Source organism: Hyperolius riggenbachi, chromosome 7 (assembly GCF_040937935.1).
Source record: "Hyperolius riggenbachi isolate aHypRig1 chromosome 7, aHypRig1.pri, whole genome shotgun sequence".
Lineage (NCBI taxonomy): Eukaryota > Metazoa > Chordata > Amphibia > Anura > Hyperoliidae > Hyperolius > Hyperolius riggenbachi.
Window position 1 is genome coordinate 109,646,730 of NC_090652.1, and position 21,701 is coordinate 109,668,430.

General features: G+C 43.1%; 1 protein-coding gene across 2 annotated transcripts in view; it reads right to left on the reverse strand.

Annotated features, from left to right (window-relative positions):
* Positions 1 to 21,701, reverse strand: part of MAFK (MAF bZIP transcription factor K) — a 45,626-nt gene that overhangs the window by 13,326 nt on the left and 10,599 nt on the right. The window contains exon 1 of one of the 2 annotated variants that reach the window (XM_068244505.1): positions 96 to 189. The exons of the other annotated variant lie outside the window; for it this stretch is intronic. The gene's annotated coding sequence lies outside the window, so the exon portion shown is untranslated. Of the gene's footprint in view, positions 1 to 95; positions 190 to 21,701 lie in introns of those variants that run through there. 2 annotated transcript variants of the gene reach the window in all.

Below are 21,701 nucleotides of genomic sequence, written 5' to 3' on the forward strand. Positions count from 1 at the left end.
TAACATGCTGTCTCCCTTTCTCACATAAATAATAATTTATAGTTCCAAGGGGTAGAATCTAGCCACCCAAACGTTGTAGCGATATTCATGCTCACCTTGCGTAGCGATGGTGACCTGGAATGGTGCTTAAAGTGTAAATACGCTGAAGGAGGCCCTGTTCCCTGTAAAGACATTGCCTGAGTACACCCACTCGCTTACACAGAAGGAAGCCACACTGAGGGAGGCCCTCCAATCGCTGTGTGACATAGCAATGCTGTGACTCATCGGCTGTTTACAGGCTTTGCAGAGCTCACATTCCCACAGAGCGCAGCAGCACTGCCCTGTCTTCCCATGTGCTTGCAAACTAGAGTAACACATAAGGTAGTTCCTCTGCCCATTAACAATTTGTAGTAAACTAATTCTCAATCAGATTATTCAGATCGTATTGCATGAAAACAAAGAAGCTGACGGGCCCAATCAATTCTGAATGCGTTATTGATCGCTTTCTTAAAGTAAACTTTAAAGAGGAACTCCAGTGAACATTTTACTGTTGGCAGGTGATGTAGCTGCTGCATGGTTTTTGGCAGTTGGAAACAGCTGTAAACAGCTATTTTCCACAATGCAACAAGGTTCACAGACAGGAAACTGCCAAAAGTTTGAACTTTTCTTGTGGGAGGGGTTTCTTGTGGTAGGGGTTTCACCACAATATCAGTCATACAGAACCCCCTGATGGTCTGTTTGTGAAAAGGAATAGATTTCTCAAGTAAAAGGGGGTATCAGCTACTGATTGGGATAAAGTTCCATTTTTGGCCGGAGTTTCTCTTTAAGTGACATACATCAGTAGGGGGGAGGTCCGATCGTCCGCAAAAATGTGCACACGAGTGGCTCCATGCTACGTGTGGGCTGTACCTTGCACCTGCGCAGAGTGGCCGTGCTCATACACAGAGGGAAGTGCCAATGTGAGCAGGTGCGGGCTGTACGTTGCACCTGCGCAGAGCAGCCATGCTCATACACAGAGGGAAGCACGGATGTGAGCAGGTCCGGGCTGTACTTTGCACCTGCGCAGAGCAGCCGAGCTCATACACAGAGGAAAGCAAAAATGTGAGCAGGAGCGGGCTGTACTTTGCACAGTAACCACCACCCCCCACGCCTAACCTTAACCACTCCAACACACACACGCCCAACCTTAAACACCTCCACCACTAATCACCGCAAAAAAAAAAAAAAAAAAAAAACATTTTTCAGGCTCCACCATAGATGCTCATTGAATTAATATCTGGGATATGGCTAAATCGATAAAATGTATACAATTGAAATAAAGGAAGTCAGATATTGCAAAAAACTTTTTTTATTGTACGTTTCTACAAAGCACAATATAGGTTATCGGGAGCCCTAATTTCCACTTCAGCGCCCTCTTGTCGCTACTTTATATTGTTGTCAATGGCAATGCCCATTTTGTAAACTACCGGCTGGTGCCCAAATTGTCTGCTTTCTATTTTTAAAGGGGAACTGAAGAGAGAGGTATATGGAGGCTGCCATGTTTATTTCCTTTTAAGCAATACCAGTTGCCTGGCAGCCCTACTGATCTTCTGCCTCTAATACTATTAGCCATAGCCCCTGAACAAGCATGCAGCAGATCAGGTGTTTCAGACTTTAACCATTTCAGCCCGCAGAGATTTTTCACCTTATGCATCAGAGCAATTTTCACCTCCCATTCATTCGCCAATAACTTTATCACTATGTATCACAATTCAATGATCTATATCTAGTTTTTTCCGCCACCAATTAGGCTTTCTTTGGGTGGTACATTTTGGTAAGAATTATTTTTTATAAATGCATTTTAACAGGATTAATAAGAAAAAAATGGAAAAAATTCATTATTTCTCAGTTTTCGGCCATTATAGCTTAAAATAATCCACGCTACCATAATTAAAACCTATGTATTTTATTTGCCCGTTACTATACCATTTAAATTTTGTCTCTATAACAATGTATGGCGCCATTATTTTATTTGGAAATAAAGGTGCATTGTTTCCGTTTTGCGTCCACCACTATTTACAAGCTTATTATTTAAAAAATGTTTGTAGTATACCCACTTCAAATGCATATTTAAGTTCAGACCCTTAAGTAACAATTTTTTTTTTAATTGTAATTTTTTTTTCCCATTAAAAATTTTATTTGGGTAATATTTTGGTGTGGGACATAAACAGTAAATTTTTAATGTTATAAGTGTAAATTGTAATGTAAAAAATATGTAGATGTAGTTTTACTATTTGGCCACAAGATGGCCACCTTCATTGTTTTCCCTCCTTATACTTCTCGCTAAGCGGAAGTACAAGGGGGATGCGGAAATTTTTCGGGGCAGAAAAACTGAAGCCTCTTGTAAGAGCGCTACCGGGGGGGGGGGGGGGGGGGGCACGATCGCGCAGGAGCGCAGCAGACCAGCCGCCCGGACGTGAGCTTCACGTCCGGGCGGCAGAAATGGTAAAGTCAGATCTGCCAAGACTAGCTGCATGCTTGTTTCTGGTGTTATTCAGAAACTACTGCAGAGAAATAGACCAGCAGGGCTGCCAGGCAACTGGTATTGATTAAAAGGAAATAAATATGGCAGCCTCAGTATACCTCTTACTTCAGTTCCCCTTTAAGCTGGCAGGTACCCTTTGAAGAAATGATCGTTCCGCTTGGTGGATTTACCAGATATAATCATAACTGGTAAAGATCCAATCGCAAGTTGGAATCTTTAGTGGCATGAATCAATTAAATCTGATCTTTTAATCTGGATGATCGTATCAAAACCGATTGTTCGCTAAAAATAGTACAGTTAACAGGAACCTTTAGACTCGGCTGAGAGAATGGGGGGGGGGGGGGGGCACGATCGCGCAGGAGCGCAGCAGACCAGCCGCCCGGACGTGAGCTTCACGTCCGGGCGGCAGAAATGGTAAAGTCAGATCTGCCAAGACTAGCTGCATGCTTGTTTCTGGTGTTATTCAGAAACTACTGCAGAGAAATAGACCAGCAGGGCTCGACTCGGCTGAGAGAATGGATACAGAAAATGCATGGTGAAACAGCACTCTGTGCTGCCCAATAAAACATATATAGGATTTCTTCCAACAAACTCGGCTGGGACATTTTAACAGCACTCTCAGGGCTACTTGAAAACAGATCTGAGAACACAGGCTTCAGCCACAAAACCACTGAGGTTTTGGAAAAATGTATACAAGAAGTGGTACATTCCAAGTTGGTCTGCCATAGTGGAACATTGGAGTTTGGTGGATACACCAGAAACCACACACAGAAATTATGCAAGTCATGCTTACTTCTGATAGTTTGAGGTTAGGCACAGAATTCGGCATCTGAGTTCTTCCAAACAAGTTTTACTTTCCCAAATGTGAGAGGGAATGCTCAGCATATGCATTTGCCTAGGCCATATATGCATTAGAGACATTCATAAATGCCTCTGAGGAAGCACCGCTGGACGCAAAAAGGCAGTCAGGCTCTGCTCCCACCGTTACTCTCCCCGATCAACAGTATGCTTACTTATGCACATTGTTTTTTTGTTTTGTTTTGTTTACTGAAGCCATTTGTCTCGGCATCCATTTGCATTAATAAAATGACAATGTTTTTGCAGCAGTGTCAGGAGTTTTCTCATCTCTGTTTTTACAGACATTTATAAATGTTTCCAACTGCTGCTCACTGATCGGTGTGACAAAATGTACAAGTCACTACAAAATAGCTGTGTAAGCAAAAACAGCATCACTGCACAACTGCTGTTCCAACTTCCCTCACCAGCCTGAGGGGTAACTAGTCACATATTTACTTTAACCACTTCAGCCTACAGGTGTTTTCATCTCAAGGACGGAAGCAATTTACCACTGTCAGTGCTGCTCCAATTCATTTGCCAATAACACTGGGCCCCGCGTTTAAACCCCCACTTTAATGTTGAAGAGGCCTTCGGGGCTCAACAGAAATACTCCGGTCTTAGATTACTTCCAAAGATGAGCAGTTCCATACTGCAGACTCACGCGTTCACAGAGCAAAGCTGCTTGTCTTGAGACGTACCATATAAACTTGCATATAAGCTGACCCACATAAAAGCTAAGGTACTCACTTTTCCTTAGAAACCAGGAAAAAGTGACTGACTCACGTATAAGCCCCCTTTCGAGTATAGCCCCCACTGCCCATAGCCAGATGTATCCCAAGGATGATACAGCTGTGTCTCAATCAGGCAACAAAATTAGTTTTATCCATGGACATGGATTTTCTTAGATGGCTCTGTTTTTTGATATTATGGTACACGGTGTCTCAAGATGCCAACAGATGGAATCATAGATATAAGACACAGCGATTGCCGCACAGGAAGAATACCCGATCATTGCATCGCTGGGTCACAGGATGTTTGAGCAGCGCACTCTGCACACTATGTTGCAGGGTATGAGGGGCACGGACACAACAGGGAGCCAGCTGGCATGAGCAGGATCGCTAGTGCACAATCCTCACGCTCCTCTGCCAGAAACAAAACCACCTCCACCATCCATTCTGCTCCACTGACTCGCATATAAACCCCTTGGTTTATATGCAAGTCAGTGGAGCAGAATGGATGGTCAACTTTTAAAGGACATCCGAGGTGAAAATGATCTGATGAGAAAAACAATGGTATCTGTCCTATACCTCTTTTCTGCTTTCAGAAGCCATTTACTGACAGGAAGGCGTCTATGGCTGTAATTACTTATCAGTGAGTTTTATGCTATAGTCTGACCCAGTCCGACCCAGACAAACTATCACTTGCATACTTGATGTTTAACCTTCCTGGCGGTAAGCCAGAGTTGAGCTCGGGCTATGCCGCCGGAAGGCCCCGCTTAGGCCCCGCTGGGCCGATTTGCATAATTTATTTTTTTTTGCTACACGCAGCTAGCACTTTGCTAGCTGCGTGTGCAATCCGATCGCCGCCGCTACCCGTCGCGCAGCAGCCGCCACCCCTTCCCCCCCAGACCCCGTGCGCTGCCTGGCCAATCAGTGCCAGGCAGCGCTGTGGGGTGGATCGGAGTCCCCCTTGACGTCACAATGTCGGTGACGTCATCCCGCCTGTCGCCATGGCGACGGGGGAAACCCTCCAGGAGATCCCGTTCCTTGAACGAGATCTCCTGATCTCCGATCGCCGGAGGCGATCGGAGGGGCTGGGGGGATGCCGCTGAGCAGCGGCTATCATGTAGCGAGACCTTGTCTCGCTACATGAAAAAAAAAATTTTTTTTTTTTTTAAATGGCTTTGCTGCCCCCTGGCAGATTTTGACAAACCGCCAGGAGGGTTAACTCTTTTCAGGCAGAGAAAGAAAAAGGAACACAGCCTAGTTATTTGTGTGCTAGGCACTGTCCATACACGTCTATTTAATCAGGTCACTTCAGTTGTCCTTTAAGCACTTTTTTTTGCTGAAAAATTAGGCTTATACGCAAGTCTATAAGGTACTTGGAGACCTGAAGACACAACCAGCGGGGGATTTGAATTAGAACCTATCGGTGGAAAGATGGATTGCAGAGAAGAACGAGGAGGCTTTAAAAACAACTATGGTAACTTTTTTGTTTTAGGAGGTTACAGTTGTCCTTTACAGGACAACTGAAGAGAGAGGTATATGGATGCTGCCATGTTTATTTCCTTTTAAGCAATACCAGTTGCCTGGCAGCCCTGCTGACCCTCTGCCTCAGATCAGGCGTTTCAGACTCTAAAGATCTGACAAGACTAGCTGCATGCTTGTTTCTGGTGTCTGGTGCAGATACTACTGCAGAGAAATAGAATCAGAATTCTTTTCTGCCAAGTACAGCGGTGAATTGTACCCGGAATTGGTTTTGGCGCATACAGGGTCGTTGATGAAAAACAAGAAAATAGCACGGTTAAGCATGTACATACATAGACATGGGACAAGCACACATAGGACAACATTACAGCTTGTGCGTACAATTAAGCAGAGTGTCGTATACTGTTAAGCATGGTACATACGTATAAACAATAAAAGCAAAAATAAAAAGCAAAAACAGAGAGCATTACAGCACACACGTACAGTTAACGTAATACAAACAGAGCAAAACATACACTGATAGCAGGAACAGAAAAGAGTGGGACGGGAGGAGCAGCCTGAGAGCTGATCTGAGCGCTGCCATTTTCGGCACTGGACGCTACACAGCGACACGCTCCCAACAAGACAGGTGCTCAGCAGGACTGCCAGGCAACTGGTATTGATTAAAAGGAAATAAATATGGCAGCCTCCGTATACCTCTTACTTCAGTTCCCCTTTACGTTTCTACTCTCAAGCAGAGTGCAGGCATTTTTTTCCTACATATAAACTGCAAATAAACTGTTCTCTGCTCATCTCCTGACTCCTTCAATATAGCTAGCAGGTTTAAAACCTGTGAATATTACTGCCTAAAAGAAAAAAATATTAATTAAAAAAAAAAAAATGTATAAATATGTATAACCCATACAGAAGGGGCAATATACCAGTAATTATAATTGATGGTGTTCTATGAAAGTGCCAGAACCGAAATGTTTACTGTACAAACAGAACGGATGTGAATGGATCCAATGTTAACCTATGGATCCATTCACATGCGTCCGTTGGTACGGATACGTTCCGGTCCCCAGACCTAAAAAATGGCGCAGGCCCTAATTTTCCAGACTGTTCTGCCCAGCGGAACGGATCCGGACAAAAAATACTGCAGCATTGGGGCAATGTAAAACGGAACGTTTCTTCACACTAGTGAAGAAACGGACCGTTCCATGTGGGATGGGGGCATGGGCCGACATGAACCTGAGCGAGGGAGGGTGCAGCAGCCGGGCGGGTGGGCTAGGGAGGGTTTATACATACCTAATCTTCCGTAGCAGCCGGCGGAAGAGGCTTCCGTCTTCTTCCGCGTCATGTGACTACATGATGCGTCATGTGACTAGTCACATGACGCGCTGTGTAGTCACAGCGGAAGAAGAGGAAGCCTCTAATGCCGGCTGCTATGGAAGATTAGGTATGTATTGCTGAGTGAAAACGGATCCGATCAATCATCGATCAGATCAGTTTTCACTATGTGAATCGGGCCGCAGACAGAGCCATCCGGATCCAGTGAAGCGGAGACTGGATTCGCTCACCGGATCCTTTTGGTTCAAAATCGCAATGTGAACCGGGCCTAACTTGTTCTGTAATTTAATATCACAAAAAAATGCCTTTGCATTGGAGTTTGCAGACTGCACTTCATGTCTTAAAGGGTCTCGACAACCAAACAGAATATATTTCCAAGCATTTGCACATTTTAGTGCTCTCACTAAATGACTGCCCAGTAACACCTCTTCCTGCATGTGTAATTAGCTGCACAGAGCAGGAAACATTTCAACACTGGAGTAGTAATTGCCTGACACAACTGATGCTCACTGTGCTGGAAGGAAGGCTGTGATATGCATGCAGCTTTCTCTGCAGATAAAGAAAAATGTAACAAATTTGGTACAAAGCTTGACAAAATGTCCTGTGCAAGGTTTGGAAAATAATGATTAAAGAGTAACTGTCAGGCTGCAGAAGCTAATTTAAACCTCTATTCTCCTGTGTTAAACAGTTTAGAAGGAAGCCCAAAAGCAATTAGTGAAGATAAAAATCTCAGTTACCTTTGATGTGTGCTTATCAGCAAGTCTGTTATTCTTAAGAAGACGCAAGCCGCATATCATACTGCAAAGCATTCTGGGGCTCTCCCCTCGGCTGCTAATGAGACGTTACAGCAGCTTGTAATCGCGTAGCACTGATAAATCTCCGGGCAGAGTACACTGCAGGAGTCAGCTATTGTTCCTAGCCACATGGCTCATTAATATTCACTGCACACTGTGTTATTTAGTACCAGCTTATCTGTGATCAGGAAGCAGGCAGGACATGACGACACATTTGACAGAAAAACATGGAGCCTGCCATGAGCTGTCAGGAGCATTTATCTCTGCATATACTATATACAAATTCTGTGAAATCCAAACGTGGACAGTGAAATGCATATGTAATGTAAGTACAGCCAATCTTTAGCTACTGATATATGTGTTTATTTTCTCTGAGACCTTATACCTAACAGCTCCTCTTTAAAAGAGGTTGGGGATGGAGGCACAAGAAGTGCTTGTGGTGTGTGTGTGTGTGTGTGGGGGGGGGGAACCCAATGATTTATGTACCAATTCCTTAGTTCTGGTAAGTATTAGACTAAAGAGTCGGAGTTGAGGGGGGGGGGGGGGGGCATTGATTTATGTACCAATTCCTTAGTTCTGGTAAGTATTAGACTAAGGAGTCGGAGTTGAGGAGTCAAAGCCATTTTGGGTACTTGGAGTCGGAGTCAGTGGTTTCAAAAACTGAGGAGTCAGATGATTTTTGTACCGACTCCACAGCCCTGGTACTTTTCTTCTTTCTCTATCTCTTATCTTTACCCTTTTGTAGCTTTCTTACTGGTCTTAACCTGTATAGGTTATCCATTGACATTTTATGATAAAGAAGTAAAAATAAAGTCTTCTGGTTAAAACCGATAAAATTATTGATATTTAAAAGGTGTCTTGCGATTTATAGATCTGAACTGAGTAAGACTGCTTATAAAATCAACACAATTGGAAAATCGCTTGTCCATGCATCTTCCACTCTGCACGAACATTTAAGGTCATTGTCTGTGTCAGTTTCTATTTGTCCTGCATGAAAGTTTTATTATCTGTACTGTACTCAGAACTTCCTCCCTGTTTTAAAGGCTACACAACAGCATAATAACCTTTAAACAAAAAACATTTCTTTGTTACAGCTGATACAAATCCTATACTAAATCTGCACTGTTTCTACTTCCTGATTCATGGAAGCAGACATATTGTTAATGGCCTTTGCTTTCAAATGGCCTTACCTGCCATCTCTGCCATAGGCAGTCATGTGACAGGTGAGAGATCAGATTACAACTTGTGATTAGACACAAATCAGGGGGAATTAAACAGGCTAAACTCTCTAAATACATACAGGGTGCATTCCTCTATGTATGTATTCAGTCCTGTGCAAGAGTTCAGGTTCACTTTAACAGGTAATTATAACCAAAGGATTGCAAGATAGAATAATAGAAACATACTGGATACTGACTATATGCTTACAACCTCTGCCAGGGCTTGTTTCCAAAAGTTATTTCCCCATTTGCCAGATCTATAAGGCCCGTTACACACTGAAAGCGTGCAGGAGAACGGCTCCTGCACGCGTTGCGGCGTGTCGTCGGGACACTCCGGTGCGACGCTGAGTAGCGGCGGTAGTAGTTAATTAACCCGAAGGGGAAACAGCGATTCCCGACGATAAAATGCGCCGGGACGCGTCGTACCGCAACGTATCGAAACGCAGCATCGGGTGTGAAAGGTAATGGTCTACATCACTTAGCATGCAATGCGGCAGACGGATGTATATGACGCGGGAGTTTCAAACTGTGGTCGCTCCCTGGGGAAGATGGCAAACCCCATAATTTGGGGGGGGGGGGGAGCAGCTGCCCGTAGGTAAGTAAAGCCTACCACCTCAACGGCACCCTATCATAAACCTCCCTTAAGGGGAGGCTCATTTCATATTTTTAACGTACAGGTGCTCGAGTCCCTTTAAGTAGCATGTTAGATGTCTCTGTGTTTGTTATAAAGTTTGATTAACAGCGCTGCAGCCACTAAATTCACACACAGCAGGCCACCCAGGAGCACTGAGGAATCTTTGCCAAAGAATAAGTTCTGGCTTCAGCAAGGATTCAGGAGAGTTGTAAACACTCTATATAGTTACATAGTTATTTGGGTTGAAAAACGACGTACGTCCATCGATTTCAACCAGAAAATAAAGTACAACACCAGCCTGCTCTCTCACATATCCCTGCTGATCCAGAGGAAGGCAAAAAAAAAACCCTTACAAGGCATGGTCCAATTAGCCCCAAAAGGGAAAAAGCTCCTTCCCGACTCCAGATAGCAATCAGATAAAATCCCTGGATCAAGATCACTGGGCATTACCTAGTAATTGTAGCCATGGTTGACTTTCAACACAAGGAAAGCATTGAAGCCTGCTTTAAATGCAGATATAGAATTTGCGATAACTACTTCCTGTGGCAATGCATTCCACATCTTAATCATTCTTACTGTAAAGAACACTTTCCTAAATAAATGGCTAAAACATTTTTCCTTCATGCGCAGCTCATATCCTCTAGTCCTTTGTGAAAGCCTATGGACAAAAAGCTCATCTGCCAAGCTTTTATACTGCCCTCTGATGTATTTATACATGTTAATTAGATCCCCTCTAAGGCGTCTTTTCTCCAGACTAAATAAACCCAGTTTATCTAACCTTTCTTGGTAAGTGAGACCTTCCATCCCACGTATCAATTTAGTAGCTCGTCTCTGCACCTGCTCTAAGACTGCAATATCTTTCCTATAATGTGGTGCCCAGAACTGAATTCCATATTCCAGATGTGGCCTTACTAGAGAGTTAAACAGGGGCAATATTATGCTAGCATCTCGAGTTTTTATTTCCATTTTAATGCATCCCAAAATTTTAGTAGCTTTAGCTGCAGCGGCTTGGCATTGAATACGATTATTTAACTTGTTGTCAAGGAGTACTCCTTCTCCAAGTTTGAGGTCCCCATCTGTATCCCCTTTATTTTGTATGGTGCTAGACCATTGCTACGACCAAAATGCATGACTTTACATTTTTAAACATTGAATTTTATCTGGCATTTATATTCCCATATAGCCATCCTATCCAGACCCTGTTGCAATATGTCACTATCTTCCAGAGAGTGATTTTGCACAATTTTGTATCATCTGCAAAAATGCTTTCTACGGCATCTAGTAGATCATTAATAAATAAAATGAAGAGTACTGGACCCAATACTGACCCCTGTGGCATCCCACTGCTAACAGTCACCCATTTATTTTGAATAAGATCCACTGACCACAACTCTGTTTTCTATCTATAAGCTAGTTCCCTATCCACATAGGCATGGGCCATGTGGAACATGGGAGGCAGTGACATCATAAGCTGTTGTCCTCTGGGTCCACAGGGTGGAAGTGGAAGGAGTTTTAATCATATGTATAGAGATAGCTATTTCAGCAATGCTTTCCAAAAGGAAGATTGCTGTGGAAGTCTGTTCACCTTCAGCATAAAACTGTTGAGCACCGAATGTGGCACTGTTCATTTGTATTAAAAATGTTCTAGGTATGAGCTTTCGGGAGTCACTTGCGTTGTCAGATCTGACGCCCAATACACACGGTACGATTTTCCGTGCGATAGATGAATACAATTGATAAAATCCATCATGTCCGATATTACTCCCAATCGTTTCCGCGCTCAATTTCTCATAGCGGTGAATGGAAAAAGATAAGAAAAACAAATGAAGATAAGAGAATCGAGCGCAGAATCTAGTGTGGAAAAAAAAAAAATCGCAAAATCGCATGGAAAATCTTGCCGTGTGTACCCAGCATTAGTCAGAACTGGATTGTAACATCTGAACATAAATAACACAGTAAAACGCATTGACTACTCAACATTTTTGGTGCTCCAGAACCTAGTGTACTTCATCTTCAGTGACAAGGACTGATATAAATTGTTCTGTGTGAGTACAATCTATATCATGCAGTCACACACATAGAAGGACAATATGGGGAGCAGTATATTATCCAGCATTACTAGAAGTCACATCACCTTCTGATCTTTATCCTAGTAATTGCTTACACTACATGGAGATGTAGAAATACCTCACATGCTGCAAGTCATCAATGAACAGTGTTTCAGACTACACTGTAACGTGAGGTCAGGCAGACAATGCTAGACAGATTTCCTCTTTACTGAGGGCCACACTGAAAACCCCTCACTGCCCATCACTGTTGCCAGAAGCCCCCCTCTCACTGACTGGCACACAATGACTCTGCTGTCACAGAATGGAAAATGCTATGCCATTCACATCAGCATTTTTTTCTTTACTTTGCGGCTCTCCCAAAATAACCTCTTGACTGATGAGGAAAATAGCTTGACCCCAGACACCCTTTTTAACCTTTGTATAAAAAAGCCTAGCTCTTAGGAGTCAAATCATTAAAACTGTCAAAGATAATCCATTTACTCAGCGTTATGGCATATTTGGATCAGAGTCATCTGTGGCAGAGACTTATAGCTGGCTTCAGTGCTTGGCTATGCAGTTACAAGTGAGACATAGTTAGCAGCCTGGTTGTATTGCATACAGCAACTATGTGGAGTATTGCCTTCTTAAAACATGGCAGTGTATGTGGAGGGCAGTGCCAGGTATGTGTGTGACGCACATAAAACAGGCTTGAAGAAAGTGTTTCCCCACACTACAGTTCCTGTATGAAGCATCTTTCATGTCCATCTATTGTACTGCTCCACGGAAGAGGATGGCACTATATAAATCCAAACTTCCAATAAAACCTCAATGCTTAATTACTGTCACTTTTCAGTCTTGTGTGCTTAAAGAGAAATCATAACCATGAATTTAATTTCATCCCAATCAGTAGCTGATACCCCATTTCCCATGAGAAATCTTTTCCTTTTCACAAACTGATCATCAGGGGGCTCTGTATGGCTGATATTGTGGTGACACCCCTCCCACAGAGTGATGCCAGGACTATGGTTCTGACATCACACTGTGGGAGCCTTGTTGCATTGTGGAAAATAACAGCTGTTTCCAACTATTTCTAACTGCCAAAAAAGCCTACAGCATCTTCTTCCACTGACATCACCTGCCAGCAGTAAACATTTCACCATGTTATAAATGTCAGAATGTAAATCAGGGAGAGGAAAGATTTTACAATGGGCAAACACTGACTAAATCATTTAAGCATAATAATAGTAAAAATTAAGCAATTTTAAATTATTTTCACTGGAGTTCCTCTTTAATACGTGTAGCCGCCCAGTGCACCAAAAAGCTCACACAGGTGGCCACCACCACATAAAAAATGAGATAGAACCAGATGCTGGTCACAGGTATAGTTGCTCATGTTGCTGGGTCACAGCCAACAGGACCTTTTGCATAAATTGTTATGCAACACAGGCACATAAATAGTGCTAAAAGGTAGTTTGGTAGAAACTTGTCCACTCTCCTTAGGTTCCTGACTGGTTTCGCAACTCCTACATTATCAGGGGTAATGGAGAGTAAGCTATAATGCTAAGCAATAGAGTATATAGTTTTAGAAAATGCCTGTATCTCTTGCATTTTTTGCTATATATCCAAAATAATAATATCCATTTAGGTGATTGAATAAAAGCTACCACAGGCATCCACAGCCGATTGCTTAAATGGACCTGGCAGAAAGGAAGTATGGCATGAACACGTGTAGCACCTATTCAAGCAAGATGATCCAGCGACTGAGATTGGACTGGTATGCATCATGTGTATACAGACCAACATACCCACCCTGCAAAACAGTTGTGGGTGGAGTACTTTCTTTAATTCATTACATAATGTTGACCCCTCATCAATACAAGATATGAATCTGTAGGGTTCTAGGGCTGCATAACAACTGGATATCCCAACTAGCCACTGTAAGGATGCAGCCGCAGTTGCTGCTGAGGTCTGATTATGTGCTACATGTATCCCTTAGAGTCCTGATGTGCCTGCAGATGTTAAAGGGAACCTGAAGCGAGGAGAAGTATTTAAAACAAACACATGATGTAGCTGCAAATGAATATTACATACTAACCTCACCATCAGTTCCTCTCAGAGTCTCATCATTTTCTTGTTACAGTGATCCCTTCCAGTTCTGACAATATTTTGTCAGAACTGAAATATACCAGTTGCTGTCAGTTATATATCAACAGCTGTCAATTACAACTGAATGTGCAAGGTATTGTCCATGTTTCCCTATGGCTCAAGTGGGTGATATTTCAGTTTAACAGTGCGCTGACCAGGAAGCTGTTATGGGGTAATGGCCATTTTTACATTGATCACAGTGGACAAACAGAACGCAGGAAAGGAGAAAGATCGTGAACTAGACTACATGGGAGGTAAGTATGACCTGTGTATGGTTATTTTGACTTTTTATTTTCAGTACAGTTTCTCTTTAAGCACTATGCAGTACCCTAAAATGTATAGCCCATAAGAGAAAAAAAATCTTGCCAAGTCCAAATGCATTGAGCATAGCTCCCATAAGTCCCTTCTCTCTCTCCATCCTTTGAGAAAAGGTGCCCTCTAATGGTACAATATTTCCCGCAGATATGAGCAATCAGATTTGCTGGATCGTAAGTAATCGGAAGGTAATTATCCATTGTTCTCATAAAGGGGTCGATTAGTACACTTTTTCTCTTCAGATACAACAGTAAGATCCAACAAACCCATCCACAAACTTTTGTATTTTAATCCACCATAGAATAATTTCACAGTGATTTTCTCCACATACTGCGCGATTGTGATTTTCTGAGTCAATTGTAAATATATGAGTGAACTATCGCATCTGCAGGAAATATTGTACAATGAAAGGTGGCCATTAGCGTTCCACTTTCTAGTGAAAAATCATCCAAGTGATCAGGTAATTCTGATTGGAAGAAAAATCGTTCACTACACCATCAACGAACCAATTTTTGCTTCCTATCTATCACAACCAACAAGAAAATCCAAATCTTGGTTTGATGAAAATCCAGTCGTACAACTATTGTTAGAATCGTTCAGAATTGATTGTGCCCATCAACAGAGATTATTTACAACCAATCTGATCAGAATTTCTGATCGCTCTAAAGAAAACCTGTAACTAAAAAAAGTTCCCCTAGGGGGTACTCAACTTGGGTGGGGGAAGCTTCTGGATCCTACCGAGGCTTACCCTGTCCTCCTGTGTCCCACAGAGGTCTCGCTCTGGCCCTCCGAACAGCAGGAACGTAAATATTTACCTTCCCAGCTCCAGCGCAGTATCGGCTCTCCGGTCGGAGATAGGCAGAAATAGCCGATCGCTGCTCTACTGCACAGGCGCAAGTCTCCTGCACCTGCATAGTAGAACGGACTCGACAGAGATCGGCTATTTCCATCTACTTCCGTGCTGAGAGCCGCAACAACGCCCCCGCTGGAGCCAGGGAAGGTAAATATATCAAGCCTTGTCGAGCCAGGATTGCAGGACACTTCGGGGAAGCCAGCGCTGGATTGCCTGCAGCTATAGGGGAGCAGGAAGACTCATTGGGACCCAGGCTTCCCCCCCTCCTGAGGTTAGTAGCCCCCAGGGCATGTTTTTTTCAGTACAGGGTCTCTAACAATTTTTTGCTAGGCATTGGACCGTTAGTGGCCACTTTAACGGACATCTTAAAGCAAGTCTGAAGTAAAATAAAAAACAAAACAGATACTCACATATGGAGAGGGAAGGCTCTGGGTCACATAGCACCTTCCCATTCCTCTCATGGTCCCCTCGTTCCAGCACTGTTACCATAGCTGAGCATCTGTTTTGTTTTTTCACTTAAGTCTTGCTTTAAGTGAGCAAACTGCTTTGAGAATTCAAGCCCCCACTATTGTCAGATGTTCTCAGTGTGTAGCCTAAATTGAAGCCAGAATGTCTATCCTAGCTGCAGCTTCCAGTAGCCCAGGGTTTTTCAACTCAGTCCTCAAGTACCCCCAACAGTATACGTTTTGCAGAAAACCACAAACATCTACAGGTGAGGTAATTAGAGTCTCAAGAGCTCACTAACTACCTCTGCGGATTTTCACAAAACATATACTGTTGGGAGTACTTGAGGATGGAGTTGAGAAACCCTGCACTAGCCAACCAGAGTTTGAGGCAACCATCTCGACCGCCTTTTATAAACACGATTGTCCCCAGGCTGTACTGCTTGCCCGGCTATAATGTCATTTTTTGCAATATCATAAAGATTCAATAGAAGGTAGTGCATTTCCAATGGACACACCCTGAACATTCTCGAGCATGCTTGTTACAAGAAATAAACAAGACATGCTCAGCAGATGCTGCCTTATGATACCAATTTCTCAAGTCAAAAGTGCAAAGTTTTCCACAAGCTGCTTGCTCATCATCAGATCCATACAAGTCAGCAAAATGTCACCCAGCATGACAGTTTGTGTCACATAATGCATATCTGCTCACACTGAATACCTCATGTTATAAAACCCAAATAAATCACCACCTGTGCCTAATGACAGGATCACTGTGCAAATACTTTGCAGACTGGGGACACTGGAAGCATGGAATCTGCTGTAATAAGAAAAGATTCTGCTTATTTAGGGAAAGAAATTCTGACAGCTCCAGAGGAAACACTGTAGCATGCTTCTCCTCTGACTCACTGCTGGACTTTGCCAATAATTATAAGCTTGCTGCAGTAAAAGAGGCATAGAAGGGAAAACACTGGAATATAGCGAAAAGATTTCATGCAGAAAAGGATGATTTCATTGAAAAGAGATTTGAGGGGTAAACCAGACAGAATAAATAGAGAACAGCAGACAGAATAAATACAGAGCGCGGTACAGAATATATGTATACAAGAGCAGCTTGTTACATCGTGTCTTCTGCTTACCACAAATGCCAGACAGAAGGCACAATGTTACAGATGTTGCCAATTACCTGTAGAGAGGCAACTTGCCATGAAGGCTGCCACTATGGACTACACAGCATACAGAGCATCTGGCTTCAGTTCCAGCGCTTATATGGAACAAGAACGCCAGTGTTCTGTGTTCATGGTCTGCGTATCTGCTCAAAGTGGATGACTTAAAGGTGCCCATTAAACATACAATCTTGATTGTACAATCTTACCACCTTTATGGACAACCTAAAGTATCCAAAGTATATTCAAAGTGGGATTTCTGATAACGATCAGACCCAGGGGAGATTTTAATTGTTTTGAATGTTTTTATGTATTGGAGAAGTTTTGCAATAAAGGATAATACATGCTTTTTTCACCGTAAATGAATTTGGAGTTACTTTATTATTTATTATCCTCAAAAATGGACATCGTTCACCTTTTTTAAAAAGCATGTTCACTGTCTTAGAGCAATGATCCTATTCACTTTATAGTGCAGCTCTACCTTCAGGTTGAATAAGCTGTGTAGCAGACAACGTTGTCAGCTATGCTGGGGAAAGAGGGGGGGATATGGCAACGAGCGGTGCATGCAAAACAGGGGAGCGGGCGGCGCAAACGATGAGATCAGCCGGGGTTTCGGGTTGCTGGGGTTGAGAAGAGTCGTCTGGTGGATCGCTCACAGGTTGGACGTTGGGGGTCGCCCAGTGCCGTACACATGCCTAACTGTTGGCTAAGGTAGTCCTTAATCGGCCGTCTTAAAGAGAAACTCCGACCAAGAATTTAACGTTATCCCAATCAGTAGCTGATACCCCCTTTTACATGAGAAATCTATTCCTTTTCACAAACAGACCATCAGGGGGCGCTATATGGCTGATATTGTGGTGAAACCCCTCCCACAAAGAAATTCTGAGTACGTACTCTTGGCAGTTTCCTGTCTGTGAACCCTGTTGCATTGTGGGAAATAGCTGTTTACAGCTGTTTCCAATTACCAAAACAGCAAGAAGCAGCTACATCACTTGCCAGCAGTAAAAATGTCACCATGTGATAAATGTCAGAATATAAATCAGGGATTTAAAATATTTTGCAATGGGCAAATACTGACTAAATCATTTATACATAATTATTGTAAAAATGAAGCACTTTATTACATTATTTTCACTGGAGTTCCTCTTTAAGTCAGGTGTGTGTACAAGGTTTTAGTAAGCTTGTACTACTAAGACTGTAAGGCAGTGTAGTGACATATAGTAGACTTCAGTAGACTTCAGTAAATTATTCAGAATACTCTCATGTTAAATATCCTGACTTCAGCACCAGAAACTCTATAGCTATAAATTGTTGTATATTGGTATGTAGCGCCCCCCTGCTGCAAGGATGCTGGGAAAAGAGGTCTGGAATGTATTCTTCCTACTTCAGGGTGTCACTTGATCACATCCCGATTGCAAGTTTTTTACAGCAGCAAAAACATGTGACCCACGAAGTAGTTATTCTGTTCACCATGTGGCTTTTATATACTGTACATATTGCTATTAGAATCTGCTTTGATTTTTTTTAAGTTTTAAATATAAAGATGCATGTTCAGCTACATGAATCTTCTCTGAACTATAAAATACAGTCACAATTGCTTTGCCCTGGTACTCAACAGCTCCAAGCAAATAAATCACAATCTACTAATGCAAGAATACAAATGGCAAACCTAAATAGTATACATTTAAAAACACATCAGCAGAGCCGGCTGACACATTTCTGTCCTGACAAGCTGCCTTTAAATCTGCTGATGTACAACCCAGCAGAAGTAATCACTGCAAATGAACGCAGAACTAGACTAACGATGTGTTTTTAATACTTGCCTGGAGCAATCCTTATAAGTCTCGGTAACTCCTAAAGTAGACTTCAGTATTAAATATATGTTGTGGTATCTGCCTAGAGCTGATCGCACACGAGCAGATGTTTTATCAAACTACTGAGACATGTCTCTCAACTCCATGTTCATCAGGCACGGTGGTGATCTACGTTGAGTTCTATGAAGGGCCACATTTCTCTACATCTATGGGTTCATTTGCTTTCAAAATAATAACACTTTATTGTATTTTTATTGTTTCATTGTTCAGTCGCTATTCAGTCAAATCCGACTCTTTGCGATCCAATAGATGACAGCACGCCAGGTAGAGGCCGGCATCGGGTACCAGTACCCGCGAGTTACCCGAAATGCAGGTCGGATACCAGTTTTTATTTTAATAGGGTTGCAGGTCGGGTGCGAGTACCAGATCCACCAGAAAGCAGGTTGCAGGTCAGGAGTGGGTAGCGGGTACTAGATCCACCAGAAAGCAGGTTGCAGGTCAGGAGTGGGTAGCGGGTACCAGATCCACCAGAAAGCAGGTTGCGGGTCAGGAGTGGGTAGCGGGTACCAGATCCACCAGAAAGCAGGTTGTGGGTCAGGAATGGGTAGCGGGTACAAGATCCACCAGAAAGCAGGTTGTGGGTCAGGAATGGGTAGCGGGTACCAGATCCACCAGAAAGCAGATTGTGGGTCAGGAGTGGGTAGCGGGTACCAGATCCACCAGAAAGCGGGTTGCTGGTTGGGTGCGGGTAGCGGCTCTGAAACAGACCCACACAGGGCATCAGGTCAGGTACCCTCGAGTGACTCGAAATGCGGGTCAGGTTCGGGTACCCACTTTGATTTAAGCAGGTGTGCATGCTTCACTTCACTTTATGGATTACAATAAGGCAAAAAGCAAGCGCACCCTCATGGAATAAGGACATCCCTGGTTGACCTGATGTGGAATACTGCACATTAAAGTGTGTTGCATCTAACTTTGTGTGCTGATGAACCGTGTTCGCTTTACAAAGTAGTGGTAAGTGGAAGTCAAGGGGATGGCTCTCCACTTGTGGTCTTCTCTCACTTGCTAACACACATTTTTTCCTAACAAAAACAAGAGGATTAGTAGGAAGGAAAGAGTGACCTTTCATTTCACCTACGCTGCCAGCTTTGAGCCCTAAGAAGAAGCATGGGCGTGGTGCAAAAATATGTGACTAAGCTTTAAAAGTAGAAAACTGAGTCATCACTCCGTGCCCACACCACTACAGGAAGACCTGCACACACAAAACCAAAACACACTCTCTCTACTTCATCAACATACACAACTCGTAAAAACAAAAAATGCACTAAAATGTAGGCAAACAAGGCGATTCTTGGAAAAGTCTACTTTCAAATTCCTCTAGCTGAGTTATTAAAACCACGAACACTTGAGGGTCCTACATTAAAACCCACATTGCAAGCAGAAAAAAACAACAACACACACATACTAACATACTGAATGAGTCATCCCTAGTACTAGGTACAGAGGAAACTATTCAATACAATCTGGCAGTAGAAGTAGATGACGGCAAAGGGGCCTTTCAGAACAGGACTTAAATTAAAGTGAACCTGAGGTGAAAATAAACTGATGAAATAATTATATTCTCCTACTTCTAAAAATGTATGTCCTTTATAAAATATTCCAGGGTTTTCTTTTATATTCAAACATTTACAAAATAGGTTGAATGTTTTAATGTGTCTATTCAGTGGCAGCTTATTAAAGCAGTAGGATCAGCCATACTATGCCAGGGAAAAAAACACATATATAAGTAGATAAATACTTGACCTACTTACATAACACATGTATTTTACTGTCCACGTTTTGATTTCAGTGAATGTTATATAGTAAATGACGAGAATTCTGTTCCTGGTGGGGGCCATGTCTTTTGCCCAGAGTTAAGGCTAACTCGTGATGTCATTTCTGCCCTTTACTTTTTTTCTTGTCTCCTCTAATCGCTGAGTTGCCTCAGCCTTGCTTGTAAACACAAGTGAGTAGGGGATTAGGTTTCAGATAAGAAGCTGGCAGGGAAATAAAGGGAAGAGGAGGAATAGATTATAGATAAAAAAGAACCCCCAGCATGCAATTCTTTGGCACGACCACTAAAGGGCCAGTGTTCCTTAAAGGACTTACGAGGCAAAATAGCCCAAAAAAAAGTTAAATACCTGTATGAAATATCAATGCACGGAGGGCGCGGTCCGCGCCGTTCCGCCGGGTCCCCGCATCTCAATGTGCCCCCCCGGCCGGTCCCGAGCCCACAGCCCGGGTTGGGCTCATCTTCCTCCACTAAGATGGCCGCCGGATCTGACCGCAGCTGCGCAGTCCGCATATGCGCGAGTGCGGCTGCGCAGCTCTAGGGCCTTCCCCCCGATCCACGCAACAGGAGACTGCCTATAGCGTGGATCAGGGGGGAGGCCCTAGAGCTGCACAGCCGCACTCGCGCATATGCGGACTGCGCAGCCGCGGTCAGCTCCGGCGGCCATCTTAGTGGAGGAAGGAGAGCCCGACCCGGGCTGTGGGGTCGGAACCGGCCGCGGGTGCACATTGAGATGCGGAGACCCGGCGGAACGGCGCCCTCCGTGCATTGATATTTCATACAGGTATTTAACTTTTTTGGACTATTTCGCCTCGTAAGTCCTTTAAGTATGTGATAACTCCAAATCATAACAGCAGAAAAAGTTTTGAAAGTTTTGAATGCAGGATTAGCATCTTTATCACTTAATACACTCAGACCAGTTGCTGTTGAAATTTGATTTTTATGGTGAGGATACCGCTTTAAGTGTCCCAGAGTTAGAAAAGGGTCAATAGTTAATGTATTTTATTTCTCCCTATCCTTAGAATTTGTATTCTGCCAGTAAAACTTTTATGGCTGTAATCTACTCATCAGTAATGTTTACTATATTCTGGATGAGGTATCAATAAGACAGAAGCTGTGACTTCCATGCCTAGAAATTAACTCTTTCAGGCAGCAAAATAAAACAGGTAAAACAGCCCGGTTTTTAATAGGTTTTGTACTGTACATACACGTTTATCTCATGTCACATATTGCCTCGGATACACTATAGACTGCTAGATAGTATAATGGGGGCTTCTGCCTCTGACATAGTAGACCTGGGTTCAAATCTCATCTCTTCCTGCTCAGTAAGGCAGCACCTATTCAGTAAGGAGATCTTGGCTAAGACTCCCCAACACTGCTTCTGCCTACTGAGTGTGCTTTAGTGGCTGCCTTGCAAGTGCTTTGCGTCCAACAGGAGAAATGAAATTACCTGAGAAGTTTCAGTTTCTCCCACAAACCATTAACATATTAGCAGTTTAATATGGGGGAGGGGGGGGGTATATGTTATAAATGAGTAAACGATGAAACTCCAGCACTATATT